The sequence below is a fragment of the Rhamphochromis sp. 'chilingali' genome (genome assembly GCF_963969265.1).
Source record: "Rhamphochromis sp. 'chilingali' genome assembly, chromosome: 18".
NCBI classification, from domain to species: domain Eukaryota; kingdom Metazoa; phylum Chordata; class Actinopteri; order Cichliformes; family Cichlidae; genus Rhamphochromis; species Rhamphochromis sp. 'chilingali'.
In genome coordinates this window covers 30,512,138-30,525,332 of record NC_137945.1, presented here as the reverse complement: position 1 = coordinate 30,525,332, position 13,195 = coordinate 30,512,138, and the positions used below count along the sequence as shown (strand labels likewise).

Below are 13,195 nucleotides of genomic sequence, written 5' to 3'. Positions count from 1 at the left end.
AAAGTAATTAGTTACTAATTACAGATTACTTCTCCAAGAAAGTAATCTTGTTACTTTATGGATTACTTATCTTCAAAAGTAATTAGTTGCTTTATTACTTAGTTACTTTATAAAAACATGATACACAACCTGAATACGTAATAAAGCAACAGACTTTTCAGCCCAATTCTATTTTTTGAATTGAATCAAATGAAAAAGTTGCTTCTTAAAAATTGTTCTATTAATTTTAATCTTTCAACTTTATGTACATTGCATCAAGCAAAAATGTAATTATATGCAGCAGTCTCTGACTTGAAGACATTTGTTTAACATTTAACACTGAATTTTCTGTATATTCCAGCTATACAATAAAATATTCTTTTGTGTTTACACTCACTCTTTCAAATAGATGCAAGTAAAACAGAAAAAAATAAATAAAATCAAACTTTTAGCAGCACTAAGTCCTGTTGCTCTGAGTCTATTTTCACCTGTTTAGCAGAAGTGGGGCAGTCGGAGTTTTGCCCGGTACCGCAGAGGTCATGTCACTCGGGGTGATCCGTGGACACATTCCCATGTTGTGCCAAAAAGTGATCGTCTGCCAAAAACTGATTACTTGTATTTAAGCTACTATAAATAAGTTGTTAGTCTATAATATGTGAAATATATGTCAAATGCATCCTTCATGAGTGATATTAAGTCATTTTGGGCTACAAACAACATTTCTGTCACAAGGTAGAAACTGCAACCAAGACATCAAACAAGACATCTTGGCCAAATTCTAGAGTAATCTGGCCATGGGCCAGCAGAAAAAATGCAACAAATATAAGAATAGTTTGTTAACATATTTTACGTGGCCAAAAACCCAACTGGTTATAATGTAGGTACAATAACACATAAAGATACTTGGTAATTTTATATATTATATATTATTTATATTTGTAAATCCTTTTTAAAGTCTATTTACCAATATGAGTAAAGACATTACACATAAAAAAAAAACACATGGAAATAGTGGAAATCAGATGTGCTAGGTGCTTCCTCAGACTTGAAGTTTAATTTTTATGCTGTAAAAAGAAGTTTTCTTCCCCAGTGGACACTAATGTTTGTCATGTTTTACAGAATAAAACTCAAAGTAATGTCAGTAGTTCCAAGATTTAAATGCTGCATAGTCGTATTCTCTCCTCAGCTCCACATTATCTATTGTTGATCTGCACACGTCTGTAGCTGCCACGGACGTCGCAAGCTCGTAAGTCATTGTCATGATCAATGTTCCCTCTAATTTTTCATGTGTCTGAGCGAACACACAAACTCCCTGAGCGTCCCTTGGACCACTGTGAGCAACAGCAGACGTGTGCACTGTGGTCACGCCAGCATCCAATCCATCCAAGTTACATGGTTTATTAAAATAATCAAATTACAGCATTTATGTTAGACTACTTTTAATTAACTGCTTTAGCCCACTTACAATGAAAATTAAAAAAAATCTTGTTCATGACCTGTGTAGTATGTTAACACTACTGGAAGTAAAAAATAACTTGAACTCCAATTTTGAAAACAAAGTTTCTTCTTCTTCTTCTTCTTTTTTTTTTGTATAAAGCTCTGACTTGTATTATGAGTCTGTGGTCTGGGAGAGAGTCCTGTAACTCTATGTCTGCAAAATACAGTAAATAATGACCAATATTGGGCAATTAATTATATAGTTACTTCTTCAAAAAAGTAACTGAGTTATGAAAACAACAAAGTTTTTTGCAGCTGTTTACCTAAAAATGCAGCCAAGCCATTTTTTAAAAATAAACATTTCAAACTATTTACAGAACAATCAGCTGTTCTGCATCAAATTTGATGCCACAAAATTTTTTTGGAGTGGCACAAAAATTATTTGTGCCACTCCAAAAAATCATTTCTGTCCACTATGAGATAAAGGAGAACTACAGCCTGATACCTGCAGGCCTGACAACAGCAGATGTATCACTGCTGTAACTCCTGTAACATTCAGCAGTCGCCTCATTGTTCTGACACACAACAAAACTATTGACTACACTACACACTAACTACACACTAACTACACAAGATTTGCGCTAAACATCGCAAATCTCTCACATCTCAAAACACCGCTGTCACTCCTAAAACTTCCCCCTTCCTAAACAACTAAATGACATTTTGCCATATCATTTTTTGATTGGTCAACCAGGTTTCATTTTTCGACCAATAGGAAAGGGTGGGGTTTTTTGGCGTTGTTTTTACTGAGAGTGTTTTTGAGCGTTTTCCTTATAAAATGCCGTTTTTACCGTTTCTTCCCGCAGTAAATATAAACGACGACAGTATTCAGGAAGAAAACCAAACATTGCAGATATTTTTTATCATAACTCTGGTTTTATGTGGCCGATCAACACAGTTTAAAAACTGGTATAAAGCAGAGGTGGGACCAAGTCATTGTTTTGCAAGTCTCAAGTAAGTCTCAAGTCTTTATCCTCAAGTCTCAAGTCAAGTCTCAAGTAATGTCAGGCAAGTCAGAGTCGAGTCTCAAGTCACTGGTGTAAAAGTCCGAGTCAAGTCACAAGTCTGAAACTTTGAATTTCAAGTCCTTTCGAGTCTTTAAAAAAAAAAAAAACAACGAAAAAATAATGTTGCAGTTATGCTAAATGTAAATATTAGACCATGTAATTTTAAAATCTGTGTTTTTCTCAACACATGACAAAATAGTGAACTTAGAAAATATACACAAATTGTGAAATTGCACCTCTTTAAAATGCAGCTCAATTAAACCTAGCTCCAAGAATAATTTTCACCGACAGTTCTGAGATAAGCTGCATGTTATTCTTGGATGCGCTTGTAGGACCGGCTTTAAAATCGCATGACAAAAATATACACATTAAAAAAAACTGTATCACCAACGTAGCCTGGACAACATTTGCTAGTTAGATGAAGTCAGCTATCTCATCTTAGCATATTTATATGCATATTTATAATCATACGGTTCTTGGAGTGAGCGCATACACTCATGAAGTTTAGTAACTTCAGGTCACTGCAACAAGCCCAGGTACAGTTTACCGACGGATGGGTGCAGGACCTTGAAATGCACCGTGTAATCGTACGTATCATAAGTTTACCAGTCTCACAAATTGTCGTCATAAATACACATTCCTTAACCGTTTATTAATAGGACCTTTGAGCTCAACGGTAATTCATTAGTAGTGGAAATAATTTCTGGTAGCATCACAGAAATGTAGCAGTGACAATAATATTGTATGCTGTAATCGTACTGGGCAATTAGTGATACAAAAAACCTGTTTTATCCTGTGAATAAAAGTATGTGTTTTTGTCAGTGTACCATAATAACAGAAGCGAAACACAATATTGTGTCAGGACAATTCACTATTTATGCACAATAAATAAAGGAGCATAGCGCGACAATTTCTGTTCAGCGCCAGACTTGCTTGTAACCTATATCACCAATTATGTTATGAAAATGACGTATTAACTACAACAGCAGACTGACCTTCGTGTAAATGCTTGGAGCAGACTAACCTGTGAGCTGGAGTGTTCTGGGATGTTATATTTGATCTTTGAATGGCTGCAATCCAGTCGCCTCTTTGTTACTTCGGAAACATGGCTTGAACAATTTCTCTTCAACGACGTCATCCGATAACAACCGATCTCTTTACCCGTCGGCTTCCCGTGGCTGTCATGCGACCGGCTATTGCAGTTAATAATACAACGGCTTCTTGACATTTTTGTGTTTCTTTTTATCGCTGTATAACTGATTTTAATTGAAAGCCTGCGTGCGCTAGTACCGCTTGCCACGAGTTCCCAGAATCCTTTGCGGTTCTACCCGTGAATGACGTCACATTTTCAATCTCTATATAATATGCATGTTAAATTTTATATTTGGGGTAAAATATCAAGTCTTTTCAAGTAAACCGGTTCAAGTCCAATTCAAGTCCCAGGTCATTGGTGTAAAAGTCCAAGTCAAGTCACAAGTCTTAGAACATTTTTTCAAGTCAAGTCTAAAGTCATAAAATTAATGACTCGAGTCTGACTCGAGTCCAAGTCATGTGACTCGAGTCCACACCTCTGGTATAAAGTCCACACTTTTTCCGTCAATTGTTCCGTCTGTCCTTCACTCCACATCAACCACGCCGCTTTGCTAGCTAAAACATTGGTGTCGGCACAAAAGGACGAATAAGGACGTATATACGAATGTGAATCCCATCATTGGCTGGACTATGGGATACGGTGACATCGTTCTAATCCCATACGGGAGCATCCAGTCACTTACTGACTGCAAAACAGAATTGTTGAAGTATTTATTTTAATTTCAATTCAGGTTAGATTTTTTTTTTTGTGCGCAACGCAGATTTTCTGTGCGCAGAGACGTGCCAGCAGTGCGCAATTGCGCACGTGCGCAGCTTAGAGGGAACATTGATCATGAGACACTCTCACAAACAAAATCACAGTTTAGTAACGCAGCGTTCCTATGGGAAAGTAACAGTAAACAAATTACTTTTTTGCAATAGTAATCCCTTACTTTACTCATTACTTGAAAAAAGTAATAACATGGTGGGACATTTAAATCATACTCGGTTCAACATCAACTGTGCTCTGAAAATATCGCCCATAATCACCAGCCTCAGCTGTTGATACAAGGCAGGACGGATCAGTGCTTTCATGTGTTTTCACCAGATTCTTATCATATCATCTGAATGTCCCAGCGGAAATCAAGACTCATCCAGGCAACATTTCTCCAATCTTCTGATATTTGATTTTGGTGAGCCTGTGTTATGGCTGACAGACGTCAGACGATGTGGCCTTCTGCTGCTGTAACCAGTCTGCTTTAAGGTTTGGCATGTTGTCCCCATTAACCATAGAGATTGTGTGAAAAAAATCCTATAGGAGATCAGATGTATCTGAAATTCTCAAATCAGTATATCCTGCACCGACAACCATTAAGTGACAATGGGAGCCACTTAAATCCCCTTTCTTCCTCATTTTGATCCTTAGTTTTTAAATTCTGCAGGGTTTTCACGACTTTGTGACTAAATGCATCGAGCTACTGCCACGTGATTGATTGTTTAGTTATTTGCATTGAAGAACAGCTGAACAAGTACAGGGAGTGCAGAATTATTAGGCAAGTTGTATTTTTGAGGAATAATTTTATTATTGAACAACAACCATGTTCTCAATGAACCCAAAAAACTCATTAATATCAAAGCTGAATGTTTTTGGAAGTAGTTTTTAGTTTGTTTTTAGTTTTAGCTATTTTAGGGGGATATCTGTGTGTGCAGGTGACTATTACTGTGCATAATTATTAGGCAACTTAACAAAAAACAAATATATACCCATTTCAATTATTTATTTTTACCAGTGAAACCAATATAACATCTCCACATTCACAAATATACATTTCTGACATTCAAAAACAAAACAAAAACAAATCAGCGACCAATATAGCCACCTTTCTTTGCAAGGACACTCAAAAGCCTGCCATCCATGGATTCTGTCAGTGTTTTGATCTGTTCACCATCAACATTGCGTGCAGCAGCAACCACAGCCTCCCAGACACTGTTCAGAGAGGTGTACTGTTTTCCCTCCTTGTAAATCTCACATTTGATGATGGACCACAGGTTCTCAATGGGGTTCAGATCAGGTGAACAAGGAGGCCATGTCATTAGTTTTTCTTCTTTTATACCCTTTCTTGCCAGCCACGCTGTGGAGTACTTGGACGCGTGTGATGGAGCATTGTCCTGCATGAAAATCATGTTTTTCTTGAAGGATGCAGACTTCTTCCTGTACCACTGCTTGAAGAAGGTGTCTTCCAGAAACTGGCAGTAGGACTGGGAGTTGAGCTTGACTCCATCCTCAACCCGAAAAGGCCCCACAAGCTCATCTTTGATGATACCAGCCCAAACCAGTACTCCACCTCCACCTTGCTGGCGTCTGAGTCGGACTGGAGCTCTCTGCCCTTTACCAATCCAGCCACGGGCCCATCCATCTGACTCTCTCCCCCACCGATGTAGGAGCGGTGCTGAGCAGGATCAATGTCCACAAGGCTGCAGGTCCCAATGGCATCCCCGGGCGTGTTCTCAGAGCGTGTTCTGGGGAGCTTGCAGGAGTGCTCACAGACATATTCAATCTGTCCTTGGCCCACGCTGTGGTACCGGCCTGCTTCAAATCCACCTCCATCGTCCCGATACCCAAAAACTCCAACCCATCTTGCCTCAATGACTACCGCCCAGTAGCACTCACCCCCATCATCACTAAGTGCTTAGAGCGGCTGGTCCTAGCACACTTCAAATCCTGTCTCCCCCCCACCCTGGACCCCCACCAATTCGCATACCGCCGGAACAGGAGCACAGAGGATGCAGTCTCCATCGCACTGCACTCTGTCCTCTCACACCTGGACAACAACAACACCTACGCCAGAATGCTGTTTATAGACTTCAGTTCAGCATTCAATACAATCCACCCCTCACAACTCATCAGGAAACTGACAGACCTGGGCATCAGTTCCCTCATGTGCAAATGGTTACTGGACTTCCTGACCAACCGCCCCCAACATGTCCAGCTGGATAACCGCTGCTCATCTACAATCACAGTGAACACCGGTGTACCACAAGGCTGTGTGATGAGCCCTTTCCTCTACTCCCTTTTCACCCACGACTGCAGACCTGCTGATGGTTCCAACACCATCATTAAGTTTGCAGATGACACCACGGTGATTGGCCTCATCAGTGACAACGATGAGGCCGCCTACAGGGAGGAGGTGGATCGTCTGGCTGAGTGGTGCGACAGAAACAACCTGCTGCTTAACACCGAGAAGACCAAGGAGCTCATCGTGGACTACAGGAGGAATGCTGACCCACATCCACCCATCTACATTAAGGGGACGGCTGTGGAGCGTGTGAGCAGCTTCAAGTTCCTGGGAGTCCACATCTCCGAGGATCTCACCTGGACAACCAACTGCTCCAAGCTGGTCAAGAAGGCTCACCAGCGCCTCTTCTTCTTGAGGACTCTGAGGAAGAACCACCTGTCCTCAGACATCCTGGTGAACTTCTATCGTTGCACCATCGAGAGCATCCTGACCAACTGTATAACAGTCTGGTACGGGAACTGCTCTGCCTCGGACCGGAAGGCGTTGCAGAGGGTCGTGAAAACTGCCCAGCGCATCGCCGGAGCACCACTTCCTGCCATAAAGGACATCTACAGGAAGCGGTGTCTGAAAAGGGCTGGGAAAATCATCAAAGACCCCAGTCACCCATCACATGGACTCTTCACCCTCCTGCCCTCTGGGAGGCGTCACAGGAGCTAAGACCACCAGGTACCGGAACAGCTTCTTCCCCACAGCTGTCAGACTCCTGAACTCTGCCTCCTGACATCTGACCCACATTAAACTCATGGACTGAACATACACACACCCACAATGGACAACTGTACCCTCAAACACACAATAATAACATGGACTGAACCACCACTCACAACCACCAGCACTTTATATAGCCTCTGTAGAAATTATCCACATATCTCACTTATCTTAACTGCACTACTGTATAGCTCTGTAAATAATCATTCTGTACATTCGATAATCTTTAATCCTACAACTGTTTGCAACTTGCATAGTTCACATTTCTGTATAACTGTATATCTCAGATTCTGTAAAGTTATTTATTTCATATTCTGTATAGTTTTTCATATTTATATCCTGTTCATATCCTGTACATAGCTTGTACTCACTACAGCCTGTACATACTTATAGTTATAGAATATTCACAACATACTTCATACCGTGTACATTATAACATACCATAATAGACCCATTTCTGTAATATACTCACATATCTATATTATTGCTAATATATATTGTAATATATCTATATCACTAAAGCACTTCTGGATGGATGCAAACTGCATTTCGTTGCCCTGTACCTGTGCATGTGCAATGACAATAAAGTTGAATTCTATTCTATTCTATTCTATCTGGCCCATCAAGACTCACTCTCATTTCATCAGTCCATAAAACCTTAGAAAAACCAGTCTTGAGATATTTCTTGGCCCAGTCTTGACGTTTCAGCTTGTGTGTCTTGTTCAGTGGTGGTCGTCTTTCAGCCTTTCTTACCTTGGCCATGTCTCTGAGTATTGCACACCTTGTGTTTTTGGGCACTCCAGTGATGTTGCAGCTCTGAAATATGGCCAAACTGGTGGCAAGTGGCATCTTGGCAGCTGCACGCTTGACTTTTCTCAGTTCATGGGCAGTTATTTTGCGCCTTGGTTTTTCCACACGCTTCTTGCGACCCTGTTGACTATTTTGAATGAAACGCTTGATTGTTCGATGCTTTAGAAGCTTTGCAATTTTGAGACTGCTGCATCCCTCTGCAAGATATCTCACTATTTTTGACTTTTCTGAGCCTGTCAAGTCCTTCTTTTGACCCATTTTGCCAAAGGAAAGGACGTTGCCTAATAATTAAGCACACCTGATATAGGGTGTTGATGTCATTAGACCACACCCCTTCTCATTACAGAGATGCACATCACCTAATATGCTTAATTGGTAGTAGGCTTTCGAGCCTATACAGCTTGGAGTAAGACAACATGCATGAAGAGGATGATGTGGACAAAATACTCATTTGCCTAATAATTCTGCACTCCCTGTATACTTGACAAAAAGACCTGTGACTGTATTTTTTCTGTATGTTACAGAATTTGTAACAACACACATTTTATAGTTTAATAAGTTTATTTTAGTTAATTATAAGACATATAACATAAGACAGTTATATATGTTATATCTGTATTTATATCATATCAGAGTTTGTGGCTGCTGGTGGAATGAAGCTGAGCTCACATTGTATATTTATGAAGTGTATGAAGAAAGGAAGAAGGAAGTCAGCCTCTTTCCATATATTGATCTTTGTGTGTGTGTGTGTGTGTGTGTGTGTGTGTGTGTGTGTGTGTGTGTGTGTGTGTGTGTGTGTGTGTGTGTGTGTGTGTGTATGATGGGGTTGAGGGGCCTTCATTGTGTGTCAGGGGTACCTTGGGCTAATGGTTTTGGTTCTCGAGGGACAACAGGGTGGGGTGCTAAAGCTAAAACTGTTGTGTGTCCATTAGGACAGAGGAAATGGATGCTGCTGACCAATCACAGCATCAAGAACTAAGTGTTTTCACTCAGGTCATAAGACAATTTGACCTGATTACTCCGCGTGCAGAGTGATAAAAAATATGGACTTCGATGGGCTGAGTACGAGCTAGTGCAGTTTGCTGTCATTTGTTCTCAGTTTCGACTCAGTTTCGATTATGACTTCTGTCATAGCTTTGATATTAATAATAATATAAATAGGCCCAGAGTCCAAAACACTCACCAGAGTTCTACTTTCTATCTATTTCAATATTTCTAAATTTCAAGTGGCACTGGAACTGAAGTGGAACTGTTCCTCAGACTGGATCTGTTTTATATCAGGCCGACTATCTTAAACGACCAGTACATTTTCTATCAATAATCACACCGTTCCCTATCACTGTCAGGCATCAAGAGCAAAAACAGGAAAAAAGAGACTCACCTCGGATCAGTATGCTTCCCGATCCTCTCTGCGTGGAGACATGAGAAGAGGCGATAGGAGGGGCCTGTACGTGTGCTTGGTAAGAGCATAGGAATATGGGCGGGCTGGAGCTTCCCAGTTTAGACCAGCTGCTGGACGCCAACTCGGACTATTATGATGGTATCACAACTTTATAGTACCGGTATCAGAGTAAATATGTTGATTTTTCTTTGTTATAAGAGACACAGTCAGCTGTCCTGGGCTGACTAACTTATCACAGAATTGAATAGTCTTTATTAAAAGAAAACACGGTCAGCTAGTGAATTAGTACAGGGCATGGTTTTCTAATGCCAGCTAAATAATAATAACAAGCCATCTGTGCCTACAGGGTTACTAGAATTACCATTATAATTGATTACTTTCTTATGACTGGTTGAAACTGGTTTTCAGTCATTCCTGTTATTGCAGCAATCCTTACATATATAAAAAGAGAGATCTTATTTGGTAAACAAGAAGTAATAGCTTACTAAATGTAGTAAGAAATATCATATGACATGTCCATTTTTCCAAGGGTGCAAAAGAAAAGAACATTACACTCTGCTAGACAGATGTACTGCATTGTAGAGAGTCAGTGGATGAGATATGAGAGATTTTCTGTGTCTGTCCTTGTGACAGTGGGGCTGAATCAGTCTGTTAGAGAAGATCCTCAGAAGCTGCACCTTGCTGAGGCTTTTAAACTCCATCATTAAGCTGTGTTTATTGCTGTTGCCAGTACAAGAGAAGTGAGCCACTGCAGTTGTGTGCAGCAAATATAAACCTCACTTCCATGGGATTTTGCAAAGAACTTGACCCGAGTCCACATTTAAATGTTATTGGGTTTGAGGCCTTTACACTGAGGCAACAAGGAATCTGATGAGTTATGGTCTGAGCTGTAAACAATACAGAAACAGAGGTAATTTCTTAAAATAACAAAACATTTCTCCTTATAACAATAATACAATAATAATGAAATAAATAATACTTATATATGTATAACCAGTCCCACTGGAACCCCTGAAGCTTTTAACTCCTTCCGAGTGGTCATAGCTGTGTTGGTGGCCCTACCTCACCAATCTTTTTCTTACTCTTCTCACTCAGTATATGAGGATGGCCGGCTCTAGGCAGATTCAGACAAGTACCCCAGTGCTTCCATTTTTTAATGATGGATTTACCTGAACTCTGTGGGATGTCCAGTGAGTTGGAAATCTTTTGTAGCCATCTGTTTTCATTGATTCGTTCTCTGTGATGCTTGGGATGTTCTTTTGTCACCATGTTACAATTGTGGCAGGAATACTGATGAACCAGAGACTGGACCTCACATACACGTGTTTTCATACTAAAATCATTTGACAAACATCAACTGCACTCAGGTGATCTCTCATTACTAATATGACACTGCAGGAATCAGCTATCTGGACCTCTGTTGAATTGTTGTTGTTGTTGAATTACGTCGTTGACTTTAAAGGGGGGGTAATTTATGCAAAGTGTGCCTGGTTACACAAACTCAATGTTTAATGTGTTTATTTCAAATTAAAAGCTCTCAACCAATTTCATGGACAAAACCCTTTGTTTCTTAATCATATGCTTATACTGAAACATTTTTTCCTCCGTAGTGTAGAGGTTAACACATTCACCTTATATGCAAAACATCCCTGGTTTGAGATCGGGAGAAGACACAAACCCAATCTCAGAGGGTCACAAGCTTGTGTATTTTTAGTGGTGGTCTTGGTCAAATCAAATGTGTAGAACTAGCCACTGTGGCAGCCCCTTGGGAAAATAAAGAAGGAGCTAAAAGTACCATGTAGGAACTTGTTGTGGAGAACACAAACTCAAAAAACACAAAACAACAATGTGGCTCTGGCATTCACCATCTGACAACCGTTTATTAATTCACACATTATTCTAGGTGGGAGAGAGAGAAGGCAACCCCACAGGGAGAGAGCAGGAAAGACAGTGAGATGACACATCAAAGAAGCAAAGTAGAAAAATATGAGGAGTTTAACGAAGGGTCTAGTGAGGTTGGCACTAGAACATATGAACCAGACTGGCACAACAAATGTAAAGGTAAGGAATGTAAAAGCGTGCCTTGTATGTGTCTTGGTCACAAAGCAGCCCCCCAAGAGCCAGAGGCAGACAGAGAATCAAGGAGATCCCCGTCATCTGCAGCCCCCAAAAGTACTGACGACCCGAGACTACACATCTCAATGTGCCCACCCCAGCAGAACAGGGAGGGAGGCCCCAGGTGTGTTTTCTAATTACAAGTAAAAACTAAACAAAGCGTACTTTTTTTCCCACCACCACCAAGCGCCCGCTCTTGGGAGTGATCATCTGATTGTTGGGGGTTTTCTGTCTATTAGTACTCCACAGATTGAGCTCTCTGCTCAGTTCAGCTACAGTTCCCACAGCGCTCTACAACGTCAGCAACCCAGCTGGTTCTCCGTCCATTTGGTCAAACACTCCCGTGCTCTGCCCCAGCTCAACGATCCACCCGTGACCCATTCAGCCCTGCAAAAACTATTTATCTTCTATCTAACAAAATATTTATCTATCAATCCCTTATCAATCTAGCTTGCTTTGGCTCGTGTTATAGCAGCCTCAATACCAAAATGTAAGTACTCACCTCTTTTAAAACAAAAAGTACTAAATGCTTCACATTTTTAATAAAACTGCACATTAAAGATAAATATACTGTATTTTAACATTCAGAGACATGTGGTCTTATAATGGGAAAAAGATTAAGGAAAAGTTAACCTACAAATTTTTTTTCAGCTGTGGGTTAAAATAAACTCATTCAGTCAACCTAATAGACGGAGGAAGGCTGTTCCAAAGTTTAACACTTTAATCTCAAAAAGCCAGGTCGCCTCTGTATTTAAAATAAAAGCTTGGAACAGTTAAGAGACCCTGATCAAATAATCAGACAATAGCTCTGTTCTACAGGCTGCACAGAGCCAGACCAGGTTGAGCTTTATATGTTATTAATAAACTAATACCATGGTTCTTAGCAGAGCATATGACAATGCCAGCTGATGTAATGACTGACCTCTTTACAGAAGCTGTAAGGGCTGAACAGAAGGATTGTGTAAGGAGTGGTAAGACAGGCTGTAATAGAAAGACAAGTTACAGCTGTGTATCATCCGCATAGCAATGGAAGAAGGTAACTTTGAAGCTGTGAAGTAGATGACCCAGTGGTAACATGTAAAATGAAAACAGAATTAGTCCAAGGATTGAGCCCTGGAGGACTCCATGTACTTGTGGCACACATAAGGAGATATGAATTGCGAAATATCCATCAGATAAGTGTGATGCAAACCATTTGAGAGTTCTTCCGGTGATGCCAGCCCAGACAATACATGTAGTTAAAATGCCACAGGGGTCAAAAAGACCCCTTGGTAGTTCTCTAAGCAGACAAAAGTATTGGGCCAGTTTGTCCGCCATGGAAAACTAAACCTGTGCTGATGTTAATGTCAGAGCAGGTTTGGAACTTTAAACTATAAGTCTGGACTTAATTTAAGCTGCAGAAGTGTATCGGTAGAATTCAGCTGATGGGGCAGAGTAACCACAGTAATGGGCTCAATAGCCTGCATCAACAGAAATTCACTGCAGCCTATGTAATGTTTGATGCGTCATCATTTATTCCAGTCTATCTT

At 40.4% G+C, this 13,195-nt stretch overlaps 1 protein-coding gene across 3 annotated transcripts in view; it reads right to left on the bottom strand.

Moving 5' to 3' along the window:
* Positions 1-9,560, bottom strand: part of arhgap28 (Rho GTPase activating protein 28) — a 35,615-nt gene extending 26,055 nt beyond the window's left edge. For all 3 annotated transcript variants that reach the window (XR_013969545.1, XM_080864536.1, XM_080864535.1), the window contains exon 1: positions 9,531-9,560. The gene's annotated coding sequence lies outside the window, so the exon portion shown is untranslated. The remainder of the gene's footprint in view (positions 1-9,530) is intronic.
* Between the last annotated feature and the right edge of the window lie 3,635 nt (positions 9,561-13,195).